This window comes from Giraffa tippelskirchi, chromosome 10 (assembly GCF_054371585.1).
Source record: "Giraffa tippelskirchi isolate mGirTip1 chromosome 10, T2T-mGirTip1v1.2.pri, whole genome shotgun sequence".
In the NCBI taxonomy this organism is placed as follows: domain Eukaryota; kingdom Metazoa; phylum Chordata; class Mammalia; order Artiodactyla; family Giraffidae; genus Giraffa; species Giraffa tippelskirchi.
In genome coordinates, this window is record NC_137284.1 from 77019476 (window position 1) to 77042266 (window position 22791).

General features: G+C 38.8%; 1 long non-coding RNA gene across 1 annotated transcript in view; it reads left to right on the forward strand.

The window, feature by feature from the left end:
• The window catches only part of LOC145524351 (uncharacterized), a 227133-nt gene extending 212830 nt beyond the window's left edge, over positions 1-14303 (forward strand). Inside the window, exon 5 of the long non-coding RNA XR_014067422.1 lies at positions 14091-14303. This is a non-coding gene — a long non-coding RNA (uncharacterized LOC145524351). The remainder of the gene's footprint in view (positions 1-14090) is intronic.
• The last annotated feature ends 8488 nt before the right edge of the window (positions 14304-22791 follow it).

Here is a 22791-nt window from a genome sequence, read left to right on the forward strand (position 1 = left end):
TGGAATTCTCTTGCTTTTTCTATGATCCAACAGATGTTGGCAATTTGATCTCTGGTTTCTCTGCCTTTTCTAAATCCAGCCTGAACATTTGGTAGTTCTCGGTTCATATACTGTTGAAGCCTAGCTTGCAGGATTTTAAGCATTGCCTTGCTATCCTGTGAAATGAGCACAATTGTGTGATAGTTTGAACATTCTTTGGCATTGCCCTTCTTTGGGATTGGAATGAAAACTGACCTTTTCCAGTTCTGTGGCCACTGCTGAGTTTTCCACGTTTGCTGGCATATTGAGTGCAGCACTTTAACAACATCATCTTTTAGCATTTGAAATAGCTCAGTTAGAATTCTATCACTTCCACTAGCTGTGTTCATAGTAATGCTTCCTAAGGCCTGCTTGAATTTGCATTCCAGGATGTCTTGTTTTAGATGAGTGATAACACCATCATGGTTATCTGGGTCATTAAGACCTTTTTTGTACAGTTCTTCTTTGTATTCTTGCCATCTCTACTTAATCTCTTCTGCTTCTGTCCTTACTGTTTCTGTCCTTTATGATGTACCTCTTTGCATGAAATGTTCCCTTAGTATCTCTAATTTTCTTGAAGAGATGTCTAGTGATTCAAGTGGTATAACTCTGCAACTTGTTTTCAATTTTTTTCAACAACACTATTATTATAATTAATTTGAGAAAGCCATCAAGGTAAAATATTAACAATTGGTTAATCTAGGTGAAGTAAAATGGTTATTGTGCTGTACTTGTGACTTTCACATGTCTTTTAAGTTTTTAATTTAAAAAGTTAAAAAATAACTCATGAGACCAAAACAATCAGTGTCTGTTAAACATCCCTAATTAAGGTTCTACAATGCTTTATTCTTTGACTTAATCATGTTTCCATTGAGGGAACTTCGTATATTAGAACTTGCTAATTTGTTGCACTTTGTGATTGGGATGTACTGTAGGATGGGGCAGGAACCACTTACTGTGTAACCTGATTACTTTTTAAGAATGGATCCTGGTTTTAATAGAAAATTATAATTGTACTTTTGTTAGTACAAAAACTATAGATTATTTTTGCCCTTTTTTTCAGAAAACACAAAATTTCAAGTACAGTGTACATAATTAGGTCAAATAAAGTATAGGTAGTTTTTATGAGGCTTGAGGCTTATCTAATTTGTGGAGAGGGGAGGGGCACTTTAAGAAAAGGTATGCAAATTTGTATATGAATGTAAATATTTAGCATGAAAAATTAAACATTGCATTACAAATTACATTACAAATTTTATTATGCCAAGGGATAACACAAATATTTCTAAATCTAAAAATATTATTATATTTTGATCAAGTGCTGATCTTAGTCAGTTTGGCTGATCTTTATTGAAATAACACAGACTGGGTAGTTTATAAAAAGCAGAAATTCTTTCTCACAGTTTTAGAGAAGTGGGAAGACCATGGGAAGTCCATAATCAGGTGGGAAGTCCATGATCAAGATGTCAGCATGGTGGACTCCTGGTGAGAGCCCTCTTACTGGTGCATAGCCAGCAGTGTCTGGTTGTATCCTTACATACTAGAAGGGGCTAGAGAACTTTGTAGGGTTTCTTTTTTTTTAGGAATTTTAATCCACGCATAGAGGCTCCACCCTCATGACATAATCACCACCCACCTCTTAATACCATGACAGTGAACATTAGGATTTAAATATATGAATTTTGAGGAGATGCAAATATTCATACTGTACCCAGTGTCTCATACATTTCTAACTTACGTAGATACATACAGAAGTAATTGTCAACCTCATAAATATATAAACAATGATACACACCAAAAGTGTCCCCAGCTCAACTTGCTTTTAGCAAGTTCCCCAAAAAGCTCACAACCATTTGAAAAATACATGATAAAGCAGGAAGTGTGAAGGAGGGAAGTACAAGTGGAAAGAGCCATATTTACCAATTATAATTCAAATAATTTCTACATATTTATGCAGATGAATTGTTGGGAGCAATTGAATGCCAATAGTTACATCAATGATAATTCATCCCGTAAGAGAATTTTATAGTGAAAATAGAATGGAAATAGGAGTTGATAGAAAATAAGAAACAATGTAAAATTTCTGGCTACTAAAGAAAATCTGTTCATGTCTTTTAAATGGACAATGATGCTATCAAATCTGTGTGGTATTTAAATGATCCATAAATGTGCTTTTAAATATGGTGTTAAAGCTTTAATTTTAAAATACCATAGATAAGTAGGCTAAAAATTATATCCTTTAAAAATTTGTTAAGCTTGTCATGGAAATTCTTAGATAATAGTTTTTAAATGTTTAAAGGGCATATGGTTTTTCCAAATTATTTTAGGATGTACATGAATAAAAATGTCTAAGGACCAGTACCCTAGTTTCTATAAGCTTTTTGCCTGTACAAAACAATTCACTGGTAATCTGTCAACCTGGATAAAACTAGTTCCCCCCCAAAAATTTCACGGAGCCACAAGTCAACATTTTATGCAATTCATTAGTGGGATTAAAGTTTTAGTGGAATAAAATTGTCCTCTCCTTAAGAAAAACTTTTGAATGGCTTTTATTATGCCAGTCAAGATCTGATGGAATATATACCTCCCAAAGTACAAGGTAGAGAATTTTGTTCATCTTAATACAGAGGTATGACCCCATAGCACATCACAATTTTATTTTCCATTGGCTCTTCCCAAAGTGCAGAGTCAAATTTAGCACTGAATTTATATAGTTTTCATTATACCGTGTTTCCTAGCACCTAATTGTCGTGTTGGCCACCTCAGTTGTACTTACATTGCACCTGCTTTATTTATCTTAATGATTTTATGGTTTTATGGTACCTATGAGTGAATGGATTGTTTTCTTTCTTTGACCTCTAACTCACCCACTTGTTAAACACAAAGTAGCTTGGATAAATTCAATTTGAACTAAGCAAATCATCAGAGAATCAAAATATTCAGTTTAGATGGTGGTATCATTGACAGCTAGAAATAGTTATCAGAGTACCAAATTAGCATTGTGTTTATTAAATAGAAACTTAAATGACTAAAATCATTGCATTTTTCTTTTCCAACTGATAATTCAATCAATTATTCTTGTTTTGTGGCCCAAAATTAAGGGATTAGGATTAAGGCAAATGGGAAAATTACCAATGTTATCAAAAGGCAAACAGTAGCCACTAGACATATATTATGATTTTTAAATTAATAACAGTAAGCCAAAATTATAGTTAGCAGCCCAGTCTTAGTAAATGCAAGAAAAAAATTACCCAGGAAGTAGCTATATCATAAAATAGCAGATGGTATTAAGTTCTAAAATATTTTGCAGAGCTACTTAAAATAATTAAATATAATCAGTGTTATATTTACAAAACATTATAGAGGCTCTTTCAGTTTAGGAGGTGAATACAGTTTGTGATAAGCCCTTCTAAGGTAATACTACATATAATGAATTGATTCCTTTATTTAAATTATTTGTTTAAATATGTATTTGTGAGAGAAAAAGAATTCACACAGAAAACTCTATTGAAAAATTTAATAAAGGAAGAAATTAAGTTGAGGGCATACCAGTGATGATTTCACATAGAAATTATCATCCCCATCTGTAGTTTACTTGAGAATTTCAATAAGGTCTTACTGGTTCTTTATAATGACAACAATATAAATAACAATCAAACACCACTTCAGCTACTCTTCTGTACCCTCACTGTGGCAATGTGTAAGTAAAAAATATTAAATTTTCTTCTAGACGATCCATTTTATCTATGTCTTAAGTAACTCTCAGTCTAGTATATAAGCTACTTTGGGCTGATCAAGGCATTTCCTGACCTGCTGTAGGGAGTGTTTCTCCTCAGGAATCACACAGTACTTATAGGGAAGTTCCTATTCAAGAGTATAAATATTCCATTTGATCTTTTGTTTTTAATGAAGTATTCACCATGAAAATTTTTATGCCCTTCTTATTCCCTCGCAAAAATAATTTAAAATGTTAATTGAAAGGAGAGTTCCTCGTAACTTATCTTAGCTCCCTGTGCTGTGCGAAGCTGTGCTGTGCTTAGTCGATGAGTCGTGTCCGACCCTTTGTGACCCCATGGACTGTAGTTTGCCAGGCTCCTCTGTCCATGGGGATTCTCCAGGCAAGAATACAGGAGTGTGTTGCCGTGCCCTCCTCCAAGGATCCTCCAAGGGATCTTCCCAACCCAGGGATCAAAACCATGTGTTCCGCATTGCAGGCAGATTCTTTACCATCTGAGCCACCAGGAAGCCCATATACTCAGCCATAATAAAAGAAAAACTTTGCCATTTGTGGCAACATGAATGGATCTGGAGGGTATTATGCTAAGTGAAATAAGTCAGACATAGGAAGACAAATAGTGTATGCTATCACCTACATGTGGAATCTTATTAAAAATAAAAAAAGTAGTGAATATAACAAAAGAAACAGACTCACAGATATAGGAATCAAATTGGTGGTTACCAGTCCAGGGAGGGGTAAGATAGGGATAGGGGATTAAAAGTACAAGTTTATTATATATGAAATAAATAAGCTACAAAGATACACTCTACAGCACAGGGAAAATAGCTAATACTTGCTAATAACTACATGGAATATAAGCTTTAAAAATTCTTGAATCACTGTATTATACCCCTATACTTATATAGTATTATATATCAGCTCTATTTCAATAATTAAAAAAAAGAATTCTGGAATGCTGAACACATGGAAGGTACTGGACAGGTGGTTTGCTTGGATAGGCCATAGGAGTTCCATGTCTTGCTAAAAAGAGAATCAGAGCCGGATAGTAAGTGAAAGCAGTAAAACAGATTTTATTCAAAAAACTATTGCATATATATGTCTTTGTCAATCCCAGTCTCCCAATTTATCACGCTATATATATAAAATAGATAACTAATAAGAATGTACAGGGCTTCCCTGGTGGCTCAGATGGTAAAGAATCTGCCTGCAGTACAGGAGACCCAGGTTCAATCCTTGGTTTGGGAAGATATCCTGGAGAAGGAAATGACAACCTACTCCACTATTCTTGCCTAGAGAATTCCATGGACAGAGGAGCCTGGCAGGCTACAGTCCATAGGGTCTCAAAGAGTCAGACACCATTGAGTGACTAACACTACTACTATTACTAACAACCTACAGTATAGCACAGGGAACTCTACCCAATACTCTTTTCCTATAAGGGAAAAGAATCTAAAAAAGAGTGTATATATGTATAGCTGATTCACTTTGCTGTTTAGTAGAAACTAACATAATATTGTAAGTCAACCATACTCCAATAAAAATTAATTTTAAATAAATAATAATACATTTTAAAAAATATTGCAGTAGGGAAAGAGAGATTACAGTATAGAGCTAGAATCAATTCCAAATACAACCAGAACAAGTATAGATTTATAACCAAGCAGTAAGTTTGGGTGGGACATTGGTAGATGGAAAATTACTACATGGAGATGAGTCTGGGGAAGTCTGGCTGAAATGACTTAACAGGGTTCTTGCTGAGGGCAGCCAGGCTGATCAGATACCACGTGGAGGGAGGTGGCAGAAATGAGAAGTTTGATGGGATATTAAAGGTGGGAATTCTTGCTAAACTGATTTAGCAGGATTCTTACTGAATCTGGATTCTGCTAGGAAATACAGGGATGGGCCTTGATGGAGAGAGAGTTTAGGGGAGCCTGATTGAAATTGGCCTGGTAAAGCACCTTTTAAACCCTCCCCCTATATTTTGCTCTGTGCATCTCTTGCATCAGGATGTTCATCTGTAGCCTTTGAAGTATCTTTTGTTAAAATAAGCAATGGTAAGTAAACTGTTTCTCTGAGTTCTGTGGGCCATTCTAGGAAATAATTGAACCTGAAGAGTAGGTCATGGAAACCTCTGAGTTATATAGCCAGTCAGAAGGTCAGACGCCCAGATGACAACCTGGCTTTGTGTTTGACATCTAAAGTGGGATTAGAAACAGTATTGTGGGACCAAAGCCATAATTTGTGGGATTTTATGGTAACTCCAGGTAGACAGTGTCAGTTTAATTGTGAGATGGTGTCTGGAAAGCCAGAGAATTGCTTAGTATGGGAGAAAAATCCACACACATTTGGTGAATGGAAGAGTCAAAAGTAAACTATTCCATGACTAGAACATTGAATTGAGAGTAGAGGAGAAATACAGGATTTTTTTTTTTTTTCCTGTAGAGTTGTTAACTTCAGGAATAATGTAATTGGGAGTTTTTACTAATGATAGGAACGCAAATTAAACTAGCTAACTTAAAATAGAAATTTGTCAGCTCAAATAATTGAGAAAGACTAGGATATTTCTGTTATTGGACATGACTTAATCCTTAAACATGTTATCAGGTTCTCTTCTCTTGGTTCTACTTCTCTTTGTATGTATCTCTTTGTATGTTCTCCGTGTTGCAGAGATAATGTTAATGGTGGTGCAAGATTTATACTTTTTTGCACTATGCATCCATATGCAAGGTAAACTTTCCCCACAGATTTTTGCTTGAGGTGGTTTTAACAGCAACCCCAAAGCATAACCAAGGGAATTGCCCAAGTTTCACACACATACCTAAACCTCTGCTGGCAGACTAAAATAAAACCAACTATTGAACAAGGGCAAAAGAAGGACAACTTGGTAGTCACTCAGAATGTTAGTACGATAGGGAACAGAAAGCAAATTATAATCATCATCAAACTCACTGAAATGGCTGTGAATTTAGGAGTGTACATAGTAGACCTGTAACGTGAAAAAGGCTTAATTGGGTAGGGGTGGGACGCTAAACTTATTACATGGTCTGTTCTATTATAAGAGAATAAGTCAAACAAAACCAACTTGACCAAGCACATAAGTAGTTAGACTGCAGGAAAATCCTGTGGTCTGGACTCAAGAGTCAGCAGGTCCTCCAAGGGCCTGAAGCTTTCCTAGAAATTAAAAAGTATTATCCCCACCCCCAAATCATCGCTACCCTTAACCACCCCCACACACACACACAGATTTTCAAATGTTTACATCTTTATGTAGAACTCCAAAGGATTTTTGAGATGTCTGGAGCTTCATGGGATCTCTAGGGAGCTCCAGTAGAGTTGATGGCATTTGGAAGACCCATAAAATTCGCTGGATTCTGACCAACTTAGAAATGTAGACTCTCTATCCTCGATACATATTAATTATGTACTGGAACAATGTTTCTCAAAGCATGGACTCAACCAGCAGCATCAGCAACCTTTAGGAACTTAATAGAACTGGAGATTCTTAGATCCCACTCCATGATGACTGAAGCAGAAACTCTGGGGAGAGTCCCAGCATCTGTGTTTTAACAAACTCTCCAAGTAATTCTCATACAACTGAAGTTTGAGAACTGCTAATCCAGAGATGACTAGAAGTTCACTAGCCAGACTCTTGAAATATCCTGTATGATGGTTCATTTTATTCATCTGTCAGAAGATAATGGAATTGTTTCTCAGAGTAATTCCCAAAAGAACTTTGGATAACTCCCAACCAAGTTCATGAAGAATTACCATGGCTTTGGTATAGGTTACACTGTTAACTGGTCATTTATTCTGTAAATAAATAGGTTGTATAATTATATGGAAACAAAGTGTTTTGGTGGATATTTTCTTTTTCATCTATTCTGTATAAATAGTCTGTTGTTATTATCCAAATTAATAGTTGTAATACACTGTGATTTATATAATGCAATGTAAAATTGCCATAATTACATTTCGTGAAAAACACAGCTTGTATGGTAATGCTAAAATGATCAATATAATATGACATCCTGCATAACACAAATATAGGGATACACCCAAAAGTTAGATCTTAGAAAGTATGAATCACAGTTTTAGATAATGGAATGTACACTAAACAGTACAATTGTGATTATATAGTATCAGAAATAAATAATTTGAAAGTCAATTATACCCTTGCTCTAATATAGAAGTGAAGATAAAAACACAGAAATGTTTTAAGATGCAGGCGAGTAAATACTGAGAAGCTCCTATCAGTGGTCTCTTAACAGTTAACATTTATAGAGCACTTATAGGTGCCAGACATTATGTTAGGAGCTTGGATAAACACTAATTGATTGGAGCCTAAAAATTTTCTTGTGGCATAGATTGCTTTTACTAACTCATTCCACTTTAGAGAAGAGGAAACAAGGCTTGAAAAAGTTAAATACAGTTTACCTAAGGTTAGACAACTGGTAAATGGGAACTCATGGCTCAAATCCAGTGCTTCAGTACTGTAAAGTTGGTGTTCCTAAGTACCAAAATATGATAGTAAAACAACTCATAAGAGAAGACGAGTAATCTTCATGACCTTGGATTAGATAATAATTTTTTAAATATGACATTAAAAGCACAAGCAACCAAAAAAAATGGATAATTGGACTTTATAGAAATTGAAAAATTTTGTGCTTCAAAGAACATCATCAAGAAAGTGAAAAAACAATGAAATGAATGGGAGAAAATATTTTAAAATCATATATCTGATAAAACGGACATGCATCTTCCAAAGAAGATGTACATATGGCCAACAAACACATGAAAGATGTTCAATATCATTAATCATCTTAGAAATCAAAATCACAATGAGGTACCTCTTCATATATACTTTTGTTGTTATTTAGTGGCTAAGTCATGTCGGACTCATTTGTGACCCACAGTGTGGACTGTAGCCCACCAGGCTCCTCTGTCCATGGGATTTTCCAGTCAAGAATACTAGAGTGGGTTCCATTTCATCCTCAAGGGGATCTTTCCAACCCAGCGATCAAACTTGCGTCTCCTGCATTGGCAGGCAGATTCTTTACAACTGAACCGCCTCATCTGCTAGGCTCTTCTGTCCATGGGATTCTCCAGGCAAGAATACTGGAGTGGGTTGCCGTGCCCTCCTCCAGGGGATCTTCCTGATGCAGAGATTGAACCCTCATCTCCCCCATTAGCAGGTGGCTTCTTTAGAACTAGTGCCACCTGGGAAGCCCACTCGTATATACTAAGATGTCTAAAATCAAAAAGACAGAAAACAGGAGTTGGCAAGGATATAGAGAACTGGAACCCTCATATCCTATACTGTTGGTGAGAATTTAAGATGGGGCAATCACTTTGACAAATAGTCTGGCAGTTCCTCAAATGATTAAACATAGAGTTAACAAATAACCTCGAAATTTCACTTAGATATGTGCCCAAGAGAAATAAAACATATGTCCACACAAAAACTTATGCACAAATGTTCATGGCAGCATTATTGACAATAGCCAAAAGATAGAAACACCCAAATGTCTATCAGGGGATAAATGGATTTAAAACTGTAGTATGTTCACACAGTGGAGCATTTTTCAGATATATATCTTCATAAAAAGGAATCAAGTTCTGATTCCTACTATGAAGTGGATGAACTTTGAAAACATTACACTAAGTGAAAGAAGCCTGTCACAAAACCCACATATTATCCAGTTCCATTTATGTGTAATGTTCAGAACAGGCAAGTTTATAGAGAGAGAAAATAGATCATTGGTTTTTTAGGACTGGAGTGCTGGTGGATAGGGTTTGTGTGGTGATGGTTCAAGGGTACAGTATTTCTTCTGGGAGTGAGAAAATGTTCTAAAATGGATTCTGGTGACAGTTGTACAACTTTGTGAATACATGTTTTTAATATTGAATTATACATTTTAAATGGGTGAATTGAATGGTTATATCTCAATAAAGCTGTTGCTGAAAAAAAAAAAAAAAAAGAGAGTAGAGAATGATTAGAGTCCTTGGGAAGGTGATGGTTTAGGATAGCTGTTGGAGTAAATATGGTAGGAACTGGCCAAAGATAACAAACCATTTCTGTCAAGTGGTGAGAAACTGATTAAAATTGGATTGTGAGCATATACAGAAGTATCAAGCCTACAGGAGAAGAAATCTTCAGGTCAAAGTCTGGAGTGAACAGGCTGGAGGACTTGCACACAGGGACTGAAGGTCAGGGTGTAGACCTTGGTCACCATAGGTTCTTCCTGGGGTTCTGTGTTCTCTGACCATTCCTGCACGGTCTTCTTTCTTTCACCATCCTTATTCCATTGTCCACTCATCAAATGTCTGTGTCTTCAGGTGCTCCACATGCCAGCCCTCTATTCTTCTTGTGCTACATGCTGTCTCCTGGTGAGTGCACACTCTCATGTTTCAGCTGCCATGTATGTATATTCTGCTGAAACCAAAATACATGTCCATAGCTCAGTCCTTGGCTGAGCACCAGCCCATTCTTCAGCTGCCCACTGGACATCTCTACATAATTGTTCCACACATGTCCCAAACTCAGCTGTCCAACATCGCTCCTTCTCCATCCAGCTTATCATCCTCTACTCCCTATCTTGGAAAATGAAAAACAAAATCCTTTGATAGTTTAATTTTGCATACAGTAGAACAGTGGTTTCCTGGAGCCCGATGAAATGATATGGTTTATAAATGCAAAAAGAACTGGAAGGTGGAAGAGACTCTTACAAATTACACCCCTGACCAAGTCACACTTTTGGTTGAAAACTTTCAATTATCTTTAGAGTGCAAAGATTAAAACCCAGATTCTACATGCCATTACTCATAATTCAGCTTTCTCTGTAAATTTAATTAAAAAGAGTATATACTGAGAAATTGTTATATAAACATAGACTTGACCTCAAGTGGTTATGATCTAGCAAAGGGGGCTCATGAGTGAACAAGAAACTTCCAAACACGTGGTAAATGTAAATGAAGATTAAGCACAAGATACTCTGCTGGCACGTAGGGCACCTTATTCAGTAATTTAGGGATAGGAGGGTGGAATGTGTTAGAAATGGCTTTCCTGAGGCCAGAACAGTTTCTGAAACGAATAGGATGAGTAGAAGTATAGTGGAGAAAAGAGTATCCCAGGTATGAGTTTGGCCCACCTGTGCCTCTATAAGGTTGGCTACAGAGAGATAAGGATTGGAAAGGGAATCTGGTGAATGAAGAAAGAGATTTGAGTAAGGTGGAGCCACATTAAATGATGGGTGAAGAAGTGGACATGAAAAGGGGTAGAACACTTTCCCCATAAACTTGGTGTCAAGAGGGAGAGAAAGATAAGGCAAGGTGCTGAAAGGGGGTGTTTACTGGGGGAAGTGTATAGGGTTGTTACATGTGTGTGTTTCCAAAATAAGAGAGATGTGAGCAAAATTAAGCAGTGAAGGGGAGAAGCCAGAGCCAGGATTGGTTGGAAAGATGAGCTATGGAATTAAATGTCTAATGTGAGAAAGACTGAGAAGGTGAACAAGGTGAAGGTTTTAGCCTCATTCTGTGGGATTAGAAGGAAGAAGCAAAGATGGGTGTGAAGGAGAGGTTGGCAGGAATTTGATGGGTTTCGTTTTCAAAGTCAATGACAGGGCAAATAAGAAGATAGATGGTTTGCAGAGTATAAACAATGTTAGAAATAGCCATAATGACTGTAGAAGGACTGAACAGCAAACAGACTGGTATTTTCCATGAATTTGAGACCAGCTCAGCTAGGTATAAATAACAAAATTGTAAAGATAGGAAACTGAGATTTGAGCACAGAATGTGCTATTTTGTGATTTCAGAAGCAGATCAATCCCAGATGATGATAAGATTGAGACCCAGCCATGGGACTGAGCAACTAATTAGGAAAATGAAGTTATTTTTACCTTTGAATCAAGGGAGTCAGTGAACTGAGAAGCTAGTGAGTGAATGGAGCATCCACGTGTGCACTAAATTCCCCTAGTTGATGGTAAGTCTTATGGAGAAGATCATTCAAAAGAATGGAAGATGGCTCTGGAACCTATCTCCCTGATTCTGTTGTATATTCTTCACATAATGGCTGGGTTAATTTTTTTTAATGTATTTCTTATTTTTGTTATTCTGTTGAAAACCCTCCCATGTCTTCCCACCTCCCTCTGATTAATTCCAATATTTATACCCTGGTCTTCACTATCTGGCCTACCTACCTTTCCTCTTTGTGTCCCTCTCTTACCACTGAACTATTTGTTCCCAGCCACACCAGCTTCTTGACTGTCCCAAACATGACCTAACTTGTTCCCACCTCTCGGCCTTTGCACTTGCCATTTGCTATGCCTGGAAAGCTCTTCCCCCAGTGGCCTCCCTCATTTTCTTCCAATCTCTGCTTAACTGTCTGTCACCTTCCTCACTGTCTTCTGTGCCTTTTTCTTTTTTTTTTTTTTCTTTTCTTTTTTTTTTTTTTTTTATTTATTTTAGTTGGGGGCTAATTACTTTACAATATTGTAATAGTTTTTGCCATACATTGACATGAATCAGCCATGGGTTTACATGTGTTCCCCTTCCCGGACCCCCCACCCACCTCCCTCCCCATCCCATCCTTCTGGATCATCCCATTGCCCCGGCCCTGAGCCCTTGTCACATGCATCGAACATGGAATGGTGCTCTGTTTCACATATGACAATACACATGTCTCAATGCCATTCTCCCAGAACGTCCCACCCTCACCTTCTCCCTCAGAGTCCATAAAATTGTTCCATGCATCTGTGTCTCTTATTCTGTCTCGCATATAGGGTTATCGTTACCATCTTTCAAATTCCGTATATATGCATTAGTATACTGTATTGTTGTTTTTCTTTCTGGCTTACTTCACTCTGTATAATGGGCTCCAGGTTCTGTGCCTTTTTCTATAGGAAGTGCCTGTTCTCCACCTCTGCTTCATTTCTTAAATGGCATTCATCACCATCTAACTATACATGTGTTTACTTTTTTTCCCCTTAGAAATTCCCTCCCAAGAATAGAGCTACCTGAAGGTAGAATTTTTGGCCATTGCTCACTGCTATATTCTATAGGAGGCATAGGTTAAAAAAAAGTTTGTTTTTTTTGTTTTTTTTTTTTTTTTTGCATGAACGCAGTAGCAGTAGCATAGCAGTGGGTTTTGAGAAAGACCTTGACCGTAACTATGTGGAGTTTGTGAGCAACTGCAGGGAAAGGGAGAGAGAGGGAAGAGTGTGCACATGTTGAGGAGTTGTTGGCAGGCAGTGACACTCCAGTGGGCACTCAGAGGTATTGCTGGAACACTAGGCATAGGTCATTGGTAAGAAGCCCAAAACAGTCTGGAGACACAAGGAGAGCAAGGGTGGGTGATTGGAAGAAGTTACTTTTCAGAAAGTCTCCAAAGACAATGGCAGGGATGGGAGGTGTGGTAACATTTGCTGGCTTTAAAGTTTCCAAAAACTTAGAGCTGACATCCCTTGGATTGTACTTTTGGATTGATTATACTTCTGAAGGAATCCCCATGAGAGATAATAGCAGTCATGGGTGTGCGAGGAACACAAAATTTGCTGGAAGCAGTTGCCTATCCTGTGGGTGGATCAATGTGCCACACACATGGATCCCTGGATACCGGTCAGTACCGTGGCACTTTACCTGGAGTTCTCCACAGCAATAGCCCTGAGGGGTGAGGGGCTGGCCCTGAAACAATGGCAAGTCCTGTCAGAATTCATGTTTATTGTCCTTGCTCTAAAGGTGCTCTTGCAGCATTTTCTTGCCTCCATACCTATGCTTACACTGTTCCCTCTGTCTGGAATCTGGAATACCCTTCCCTCCCCTAGAACTCTTCCCATTTTTGACATTCTTTAAGATCCAGCTATATTCTCCACAAAGTTTTCCTTTACAGCCCCAGCCTGGAGGGGTTTTTCCTTGCTTTGAACTCCTATTGCAGTAATTGACTGCAGAATTCACTGCCCTGTTCAGTGACTGCATTGAACTCTTATTTATACCGTCTGGGTTGTATATAACATGTGTGTGATGGTGCCTTGCTGTCTCTCTAGCTTCCCTGTAGGCTTCATGAAAGCAGGGGCAGGTTTGGTTGTCTGGAGCTCCCACACTACCTGACACAGACCCTTTCCCAGAGAAGGTATCAGTATAAATTGATACAGTTTAATTTGTTAATCATTAACATTCTATCCCGACACCCAGATGATAGTTCTGTTTACCTTCTAATGATTATTTAATATAATTAAAGTGTTGTAATATTGTATACTTTCCCTTTTCTATTCACAGATTCTTCTAAGCACTGATATGTTGGGTTCTCTGTTGAATAATTCAATTTGACTTTTTTTAGCAGAGGCCAGAGAGGTTGGTGGATGAAGGAACAGCTTCTGGAATCAGATGTCTGGGTTTGGATACAAGCTCTGCTACTTCCTAGAAGGGTGAGTCTGAGTAAGATCTGTAAAAATCTTCCACACTCAGTTTCTTCATCTGCAAAATGGGGATTGTAGTAACCTGCTTCTCACTGATTTGTTGTGGGGACTAAATAAATTATACCATGTGACATTCTTAGGTCAGCTTTGGGTGTATGATAAAGCCCTCAGTGTTTGCTCGCTGCTATTTCTGAGTGACCAGAAGTTTCGAGACTTACAGTATGAGGTTCTCACAATGCTTTTCACTCTACTCCAATCACTGAGGAACAGAGAGCAAGCGGTGAGACTATGGTGCTCTGCTGTCTGTGTCAGGAGACCAGGCTGCAGGCTAAACACCACTTAGTTTATGTGTTATTTTAGGCAAGACACTCGACTCTTTGGGGTGCTGTAAAGATCAGGGAGTAAACATCTGTGAAAGTACTTTGTAAACAGCATGCTTGCTTTACCCAAAGCAAGGAACTGTGGTTGAGAACAGGAAACAAATTTATTGGCTTGGTTTTGAAAATCTTACCCTTAGAAAATTCACCTCAGGAAAAAATAACTCTTTGTCTCTCTTTGATTGGATTATCTATTTATCTTATGTGGCCTTCTTCTTTTTTTTTTTTTTTTTAATTCCTAGTGCTGTGGAAAGTCTTCTTGAGCCCAGGATATGCTTCCTTTTCTCATTTGTAAATCTGGTTGGCCTACTAAACAAGCAACCACAGTCAGTCATAATTTTGTAGTTTAAAGTCTGTTGCTGGGCTTTGACAAAGGCGCTCTGTAGGGAGTGGTAATGCGATTAGACGGGTAACTGGCTGGGGGCGTGGGGACACCCAAGCCAGACACACAGCCCTCCCTACAGGGTTCTTGAAGAAATGTGTCAGAGGCAGGTTAAGAGCAAGGTCTCTGGTGGGAGTGGCCTGGATACGAACCCCAGCTTTACCACTTATTTTCTGGGCAAATTACTTCCTGTCTCTGAGTGCTGCTGATTCCACATCTGTAAAATGAGAATGGCTATAGTACCTACATTATAAGGTTACCTGGGGATTAAATGAGTTGATACATGTAAAATGCTTACACCAGGCATTATTGTTGTTGTTCAGTCTCCCAGTCATGTCTGACTCTTTGTGACCCCGTGGACTGCACCACGCCATACCTCTCTGTCCCTCACCATCTCCTGAAGTTTGCCCAAGTTCATGTCCATTGCATCAGTGATGCCATCCAGCCATCTCATCCTCTGATGCCCTCTTTTCCTTCTGCCCTCAGTCTTTCCCAGCATCAGTGACTTTTCCAATGAGTCACCTGTTTGCGTCAAGTGACCAAAATACTGGAGTTTCAGCTTCAGCATCAGTCCTTCCAATGAGTATTCAGGGTTGATTTCCCTTAAGATTGACTGGTTTGAGCTCCTTGCTGTCCAAGGGACTCTCAGGAGTCTTATCCAGCATCACAGCTCAAATACATCAATTCTTTGGTGCTCCGCCTTCTTTACAGTCCAGCTGTCACAACCATACGTGACCACTGGCAAGACCATTGCCTTGACCATATGGACCTCTGTCAGCAGAGTAATGTCTGCTTTTAACACACTGTCTAGGTTTGTCATAGCTCTCCTGCCAAGAAGCAAACGTCTTCTGATTTCATGGCTGCAGTCACCATCCACAGTGATTTTAGACCCTAAGAGGAAATCTGTCACTACTTCCACCTTTCCCACCCCTCTATTTGCCATGAAGCAATGGGGCCAGATGCCATGATCTTAGTTTTTTAAATATTTAGTTTTAAGCCGGCTCTTTGACTCTCCTCCTTCACCCTCATCAAGAGGCTCTTTCGTTCTTCTTCACTTTCTGCCATTAGAGAGGTATCATTCACATATCTGAGGTCGTTGATGTTTCTCCTGCCTATCTTGATTCCAGCTTGTAACTCATCCAGTCTGGCATTTCTCAGCATATAGATTACACAAACAGGGAGACAGCAGACAGCCCTGTAATACTCCTTTCTCAATCTTGAGCCAGTCAGTTGTTCCATGCTGGGTTCTGACTGTTGCTTCTTGACCTGCATACAGGTTTCTCAGGAGACATGTAAGATAATCTGGTATCCCCATCTCTTTAAGAGCTTTTCACAGTTTGTTATGATCCACACAGTCAAAGACTTTGGCCCAGTCGATGAAACAGAGGTAGATGTCTCTCTGGAATTCTCTAGCTTTCTCTGTGATCCCGCAAATGTTGGCAATTTGATCTCTGGCTCCTCTTCCTTTTCTAAACCCCCTTGGACATCTGGAGGTTCTTGGTTTGCATAATACAGAAGCCTAGCGTGCAAGATTTTAAGCATGACCTTACTAGCATGGGAGATGAGAGCAATTGTCTGATGGTTAGCACATCCTTTAGTACTACCCTTCTTGGGAATCGGGTCTTTTCCAGTCCTGTGGCCACTGCTGGGTCTTTCACATTTGCTGATACAATGAATGAAACACCTTGATGGCATCATCCTTTAGGGTTTTAAATAGTTCTACTGGAATTGCATTACATCCATGAGCTTTTTTAACAGCAGTGCTTCCTAAGGCCCACTTGACTTTGTTCTCCAGAATGTCTGGCTCTGGATGGCTGATGATACCATGGTAGCAGTCCAGTCCATTTAGATCTTTTTTATACAGTTCTTCTGTGTATTCTTTCCATTTCTTCTTGATCTCTTCAGTGTCCACTAGGTCTCTACCATTTATATCCTTTATTTTGCCCATCTTTGGGCAAGGTGTTCCCTTGATATCTCTAATTTTCCTGATGAGATCTCTAGTCTTTGAGAGTGCTAAATAATTACTTTCTATTAATATATGCATAGAGTCATTGCCAGCAAAGCCATGTCATTAGGTACTAGATAAACCTTCCCAAAAGCCAGTGCACCTCTGGGATGGATGGAGGACTCATTTTGCCTAGGCTAGAGATTTAAAAGTAATATAGGCCTAATAGGTTTCTCCTCTTTACCCTTTTCTGTAAGGGCTTCCCTAGTGGCTCACATGTTAAAGAATCTGCCTGAAGAAGATGTGGGTTTGATCCCTGGATCAGGAAGATAGATCCCCTGGAGAAGGGAATGGCAACCTACTTTAGTAATCTTGCCTGCAGAATTCCATGGATAGCGGAGGTTGGTGGGCTGCAGTCCGTGAGGTCCCAAAGAGTCAGATATGACTGAGCAACTAAAACGTTCATTTTTTCACTTCAATAGATTTCTCCTCCTCTTTACCCTTTTCTGTAAGGCCATAGTCAAGGATAGGAAAGGTGGATTCCAAACACACCAATCAGATAGAAAAAAAGGCAAAGAGTGAGTCCCGGTGCTGGTTGGGCCTGGATCTTCCTAGTGCCAGAGGAGACTTTCCCATAGAATTTGCCCCTTGGTGTATTTTGTACATCAAATAGAGAAGAGGGATGGGAAGACAAGGGCAGACAGGAGGTTAAGGGAAGGAGGAGGGCGAGAAGTGGTTTAGAGAGAACTCGGCCTCTCTCTGGAGTGCAATACAACCCCTGGTCCCATCTTTTGTCTTCCACCTCTTGGAAGGAGATGGGGCAGTTGGAGAAAGATGGCTGGACCTTTTGCTAGGTTTAACTTGCCATCTCAAATTTGAAGTGTCCTCATGAGTTACATGACAGGAAAAGAAGCCAGAGAATGAAAGATCAATGAGAATCAGGTAGACTGGGCCCTCTCTCAGGAAATAGCAGACAGATCCCTCATTCACCTTTTTCATAAAAGAAAATGCATCTCAAGAGCCCAGAGGAAGGAGCCTCAACTGCAGGGCACCATGTGGGACAGTGAGTTACATTGTAATCTGATCAGCATTTCTCAAGCTTTGCTGTGCATCAAATGACCCAGGAATCTTGTTAAAATACAAGAGTTTCTGGGATTCTGCATTTCTAACAAGCTATCTGGCTATCCCATTGCTGCTGGCTAGGACCTCACTTAGAGAAGCAAGAGTCTTCTAGATGATTGGTGACTAGGAGTTGTGTGATGCACAGGAATTCTGCTAAGTTACTCCCCTCTTGACCATGTTGTCCATCTCTATACACTTAAGCTTGGCCAGCCTGCTTCTTGGAAGTGGGGTGACAAGAAATGTCCCAGTCCTTGATTCTGACGCAAACTTTGTATAAGGGAAATGGGGGCTAGGAGGACAAAGGTGTTTATCTTGATCAGTTAGTTCTGTGAGAGACTTTACCTATCTGTTCATAAGCAAGAATTGTTTGAAATAATCCTAATGTGAATATTGCAAACATTTCATGAACTTTGTTGCCTTATGCCTTAAATTAGGGATTGTGGAACAACATCGTTTATTATCTTCAGATGACAGATAACACCATATGACATTTTAAAAACCTTTTCCTTTTGATTACTCAAATTTTATTAGTCCTTCAAATTAGCTGTCATTAAGTATACAACTTCTGTATACCAGTGCTTTATATACATTTTCATTTAGATTTTCCCAAACAATATATAGATCATCACCTCCATTTTACAGATGAAGGAATTAGGACTCAAAGAAGTAATTTGCCCAAGGTTACCCAGCTATGAAAACAGAGGCTAGCTAGGAACCCAGGTGAATCTAATTTCACTTCTCTCTTTCTACTCCCTCCATACTGTGCCATACATAACAGAATGACGATTTTTAAAATTAGAAAAGTTATTCATTATTTAAAAACAAATTCATATCTCACATTTATTTGGTATCAACTGACTCCCTTGCCATATATTTATGACACAGCTAATGAAGCCTAAGTTTTAGAGGATTCCTTATTTATAAATGTGCCTTCCAAAGGCACTCTGATTTTTATTCATAACTTTGTATTCTTTGTTCTTAAAAGGAGCTCCCCAAATTTGAAAACTTTGGGCTTTGCAAAATCTAGATCTGCTTCTGTTGCTGTCAGGTATGTAAACCCTTTTTTCCAACATTCCCAATGAAGAGTAGTTCAGCCTGTGCTTGAAAATCTCCACTTAAGAAGAGCTCACCACCCCACAGAGAGTTTGTTTCATGTCAGATAGTTCTAATTCTTCAGAAGTTCTTTTTAGACTGTGCCAAAATCTACCTCCTAACAACATGCACTTATTGATTGTAGTTCAGCCCTCTGAAACCGCATAAAGTAAACCTAATCCCTCTTCCTCTAACACGTCTGAAAGTATTTGAAGGCTGTTACAGGACCTTTTCCCAAATCATCCTCAATGCTTATGACCGTTCCTCAGCTCATCCATCCTGGACCACCTTCTCCCCTAGTTGTTGATGTCCTTCTTAAACAGTATTCCGTGTTTGACTTGACTGACAGAGAGCAAAGCAACTCGCTTGCTCTATTTATTTGTTAAGGACTTTTCATGTATCACCGTGGGAAATGATGGTTGCTATTATATTTAACTCACTGTTGCAGCTTACCCAATCATGTTGTGCTCACATTTTTCCTGCCCCAGACTTCAGTGTTCTGAGAGATGCTCTCTACTCTTCATGTGATGATGTCATGCACATCAAATGATCTGTTAGGAGGTGGGTTTGTCAAGGCTTAGCAAGAAGGCTTCCTACACACTGCAGACAAGGGCCATAGGAAGATAGCTCATCTGCAGCTATCCTTATATACAACACACCACCACGTCTACACCTCTTGGTGGGCATTATTCCCTCCATGATCACACTCTTAATCTAAGTTTTCTCAAGACACTTACACATTTGGAAAAAATCTTCATGGGAAGAGCTCATTGAACAGGATAATTATAATGGTTTTTCTTTTTTTCATCGCATTTGCTATTTATATTCTTTTCTACATGAATTTCCTCTCAATCCTTTTGCTTTGTCTTTGTTTTCCCTAGTATTCCCGTTGTCCTGTCTAAAAGCTCATCATGTTCTCCAGCAATGTAGACATAGAGAAGCACCCCCAAAACTCATGCCTCTGCTATGCTAAAGGAACGTATCCCCTTTGGAAAGAAGCCAGACAGTGTTTTCCCTGCAGGGTTCAGCCTTGTTACTCTCTCTGCCCTGCCTCTCCCCATACTCACCTTCCACATTGCCTTGTATCTACCAAAGAGACCCTCACTTCTCCATTATGTCCTTTTCTTGTATTGGGCAAACTCATCATTCAGTCTTGTAGGTAGTGTCGGGGGGTGTGCGCACAAGCTCATGCACTCAGTCACTTCAGTTCAGTCACTCAGTCGTGTCCGATTCTTTGTGACTTCATGGACTATAGCCTGCTAGGCTCCTCTGTTCATGGGGATGCTCCAGGCAAGAATACTGAAGTGGATTATCATGCCCTCCTCCAGGGGATCTTCCCAACCCAGGGATCGAACCCAGGTCTCCTGCATTGCAAGCAGATTCTTCACCATCTGAGCCAACAGGGAAGCCCAAGAATACTGGAGTGGGTAGCCTAACCCTTCTCTAGGGGAACTTCCCGACCCAGGAATCGAACTGGGGTCTCCTGCATTGCAGGTGGCTTCTTTACCAGCTGAGCTACCAGGGATGCTATAGTTTCATGCCAGAGAATGTTCTAGTTTCGTTATATTACATGTAGCTGTCCATTTTTCCCAACACCACTTACTGAAGAAAATGTCTTTTCTCCATTGTATATTCTTGCCTCCATTGTTGTAGATTAATTGACCATAAGTGCATGGGTTTATTTCTAGGCTCCCTATCCTGTTTCATTGACCTATGTATCTGTTTTTTTGCCAGTTCCATAGTGTTTTGATGACAGTAGATTTGTATTATAGTATAGTATAGTCTGAAATCAGGGGATGTAATTCCTCCAGCTCTGTTCCTCTTTCTCAAGATTGTTTTGGCTATTGATGTCTTCTTTGTTTCCATACCAGAGAAGGCAATGGCACCCCACTCCAGTACTCTTGCCTGGGGAATCCCATGGACGGCGGAGCTGGGTGGGCTGCCATCTATGGGGTCGCACAGAGTCGGACACGACTCAAGTGACTTAGCAGTTGTTTCCATACAAATTTTGAAGTTTTTTGTTTCAGTTCTATAAAAAATGCCCTTGGTATTTTGATAGGGATTACACTGAATCTGTAGATTGCCTTGGACAGTATGGCCATTTTAACAATATTTATTCTCCCAATCCAAGAACTCGGTTTATACTGTATCTTTAAACTTTGAATTCACTCTTAGATAAACTGGCCATTTGTTCCCCTGAACCCTCTTTGGCTAATAGACTCAGGATTTGGTGTTACCACAAAACAGAGTAGCTTTAGCAGCTAATTGCTTCAGTATTAGAAAGAAGGAAACTAAAATCTAAAAACTAAAATCCTTGGCATTGACAGAAATTTTTAGATATCTGGTTTTGAGTTGATTCATTTAGTTATCTTAAGGTTGTTAGCATGATTGTTTTAAATCTCCAAGGGACCCTTTTTGACACTTTGGAACAATGAATATACAGATTTTTGGAATTTCAAGTTAACATTCAGTTAATTAAACTCACAATTTTTTTTCCTCAAGCCTTCATATCCACTTTTCAGATCTCCATGGTCAGTTTTTAATTCTCAAATTATTTGAGTAAAATAAGAAAATTACTTTTATTTGATCTTTTATTAATGCTCTATTAAACTCCAAATAAACATACTAACATTTTCTAAAAATCTCATAGAGGAAATTAATTTAAATTCATTAAATATTTCAAACCATATTGTTAAACATAATTATTTTTCCAAGCACTGAAAATGCCTGAAATGGTGAATTATAGACCTAATATGCAAGTGGCATTTACAAAATAGCTTAAAAAAAAAACCAAAAAACCCAGAAAACAAAATAGCTGTTTTTAGAGCTAGCAAGAGCTTTGCTTTCCCTGAGAAAGTGGCTTTTTTCAACTTTCTGAAAATGAGAACTATAGAACCAATCATGTTTCTTTATTTACTCTTGCCCTAGGAATTTTGGAATCAAAATTAAACTTCAGATGAAACAATCTGTTGACATTGTTGGTGGTCATATTTGTATTCACCATTTCATTTTAAATTTAAATTTCACATTTTATTATATATGATTCAGGTCCTTGTGAAAATTGTTATCAATTAAAGTAAGTAAGGAAATAGACCTGAATATTATTATTAGCTGCCCTCAGATTATTTGGGAGAATCTATAACAATCATTGCTTCCCTGGTGGCTCAGATGGTAAAGAATCTGCATGCTGGCAGGAAACTTGAGTTCATTCCCTGGGTTGGGAAGATGCCCTGGAGAAGGAAATGGCAACCCACTCCCAATATTCTGCCTGGAGAATTCCATGGACAGAGGAGCCTCTTGGGCTGTATAGCCCAAGTGGTTGCAAAGAGTTGGACAAGACTGAGCAACAAACACTTTCACTTTTCATAACCATCATTACAAATCAATTCCTGCACGTGCTAGGGAGAATAACTGCTTATAATACATGGGGTGCTCTCTTAGGTATACATGCCTCTACCCCCACTTCTGGTGAATGATAGTTTGTGTTTTATTTCAAACTATTTGAAATGTCTTCCAAATTTGATTAAAGAAATTATTCCAGAAATTTTGCTGTGACAGGGTAATTTTATTTGTATAGATTATGTACTAAAACTTTCAATACGTATTTATTGACCTAATAAATATGTATTGAATGCTTCCAATGGTCTAAGCACCCTTCCAGGCATTTAGGATTATGTGTGTAAGGGACAGGGGAGGGGTGGGTT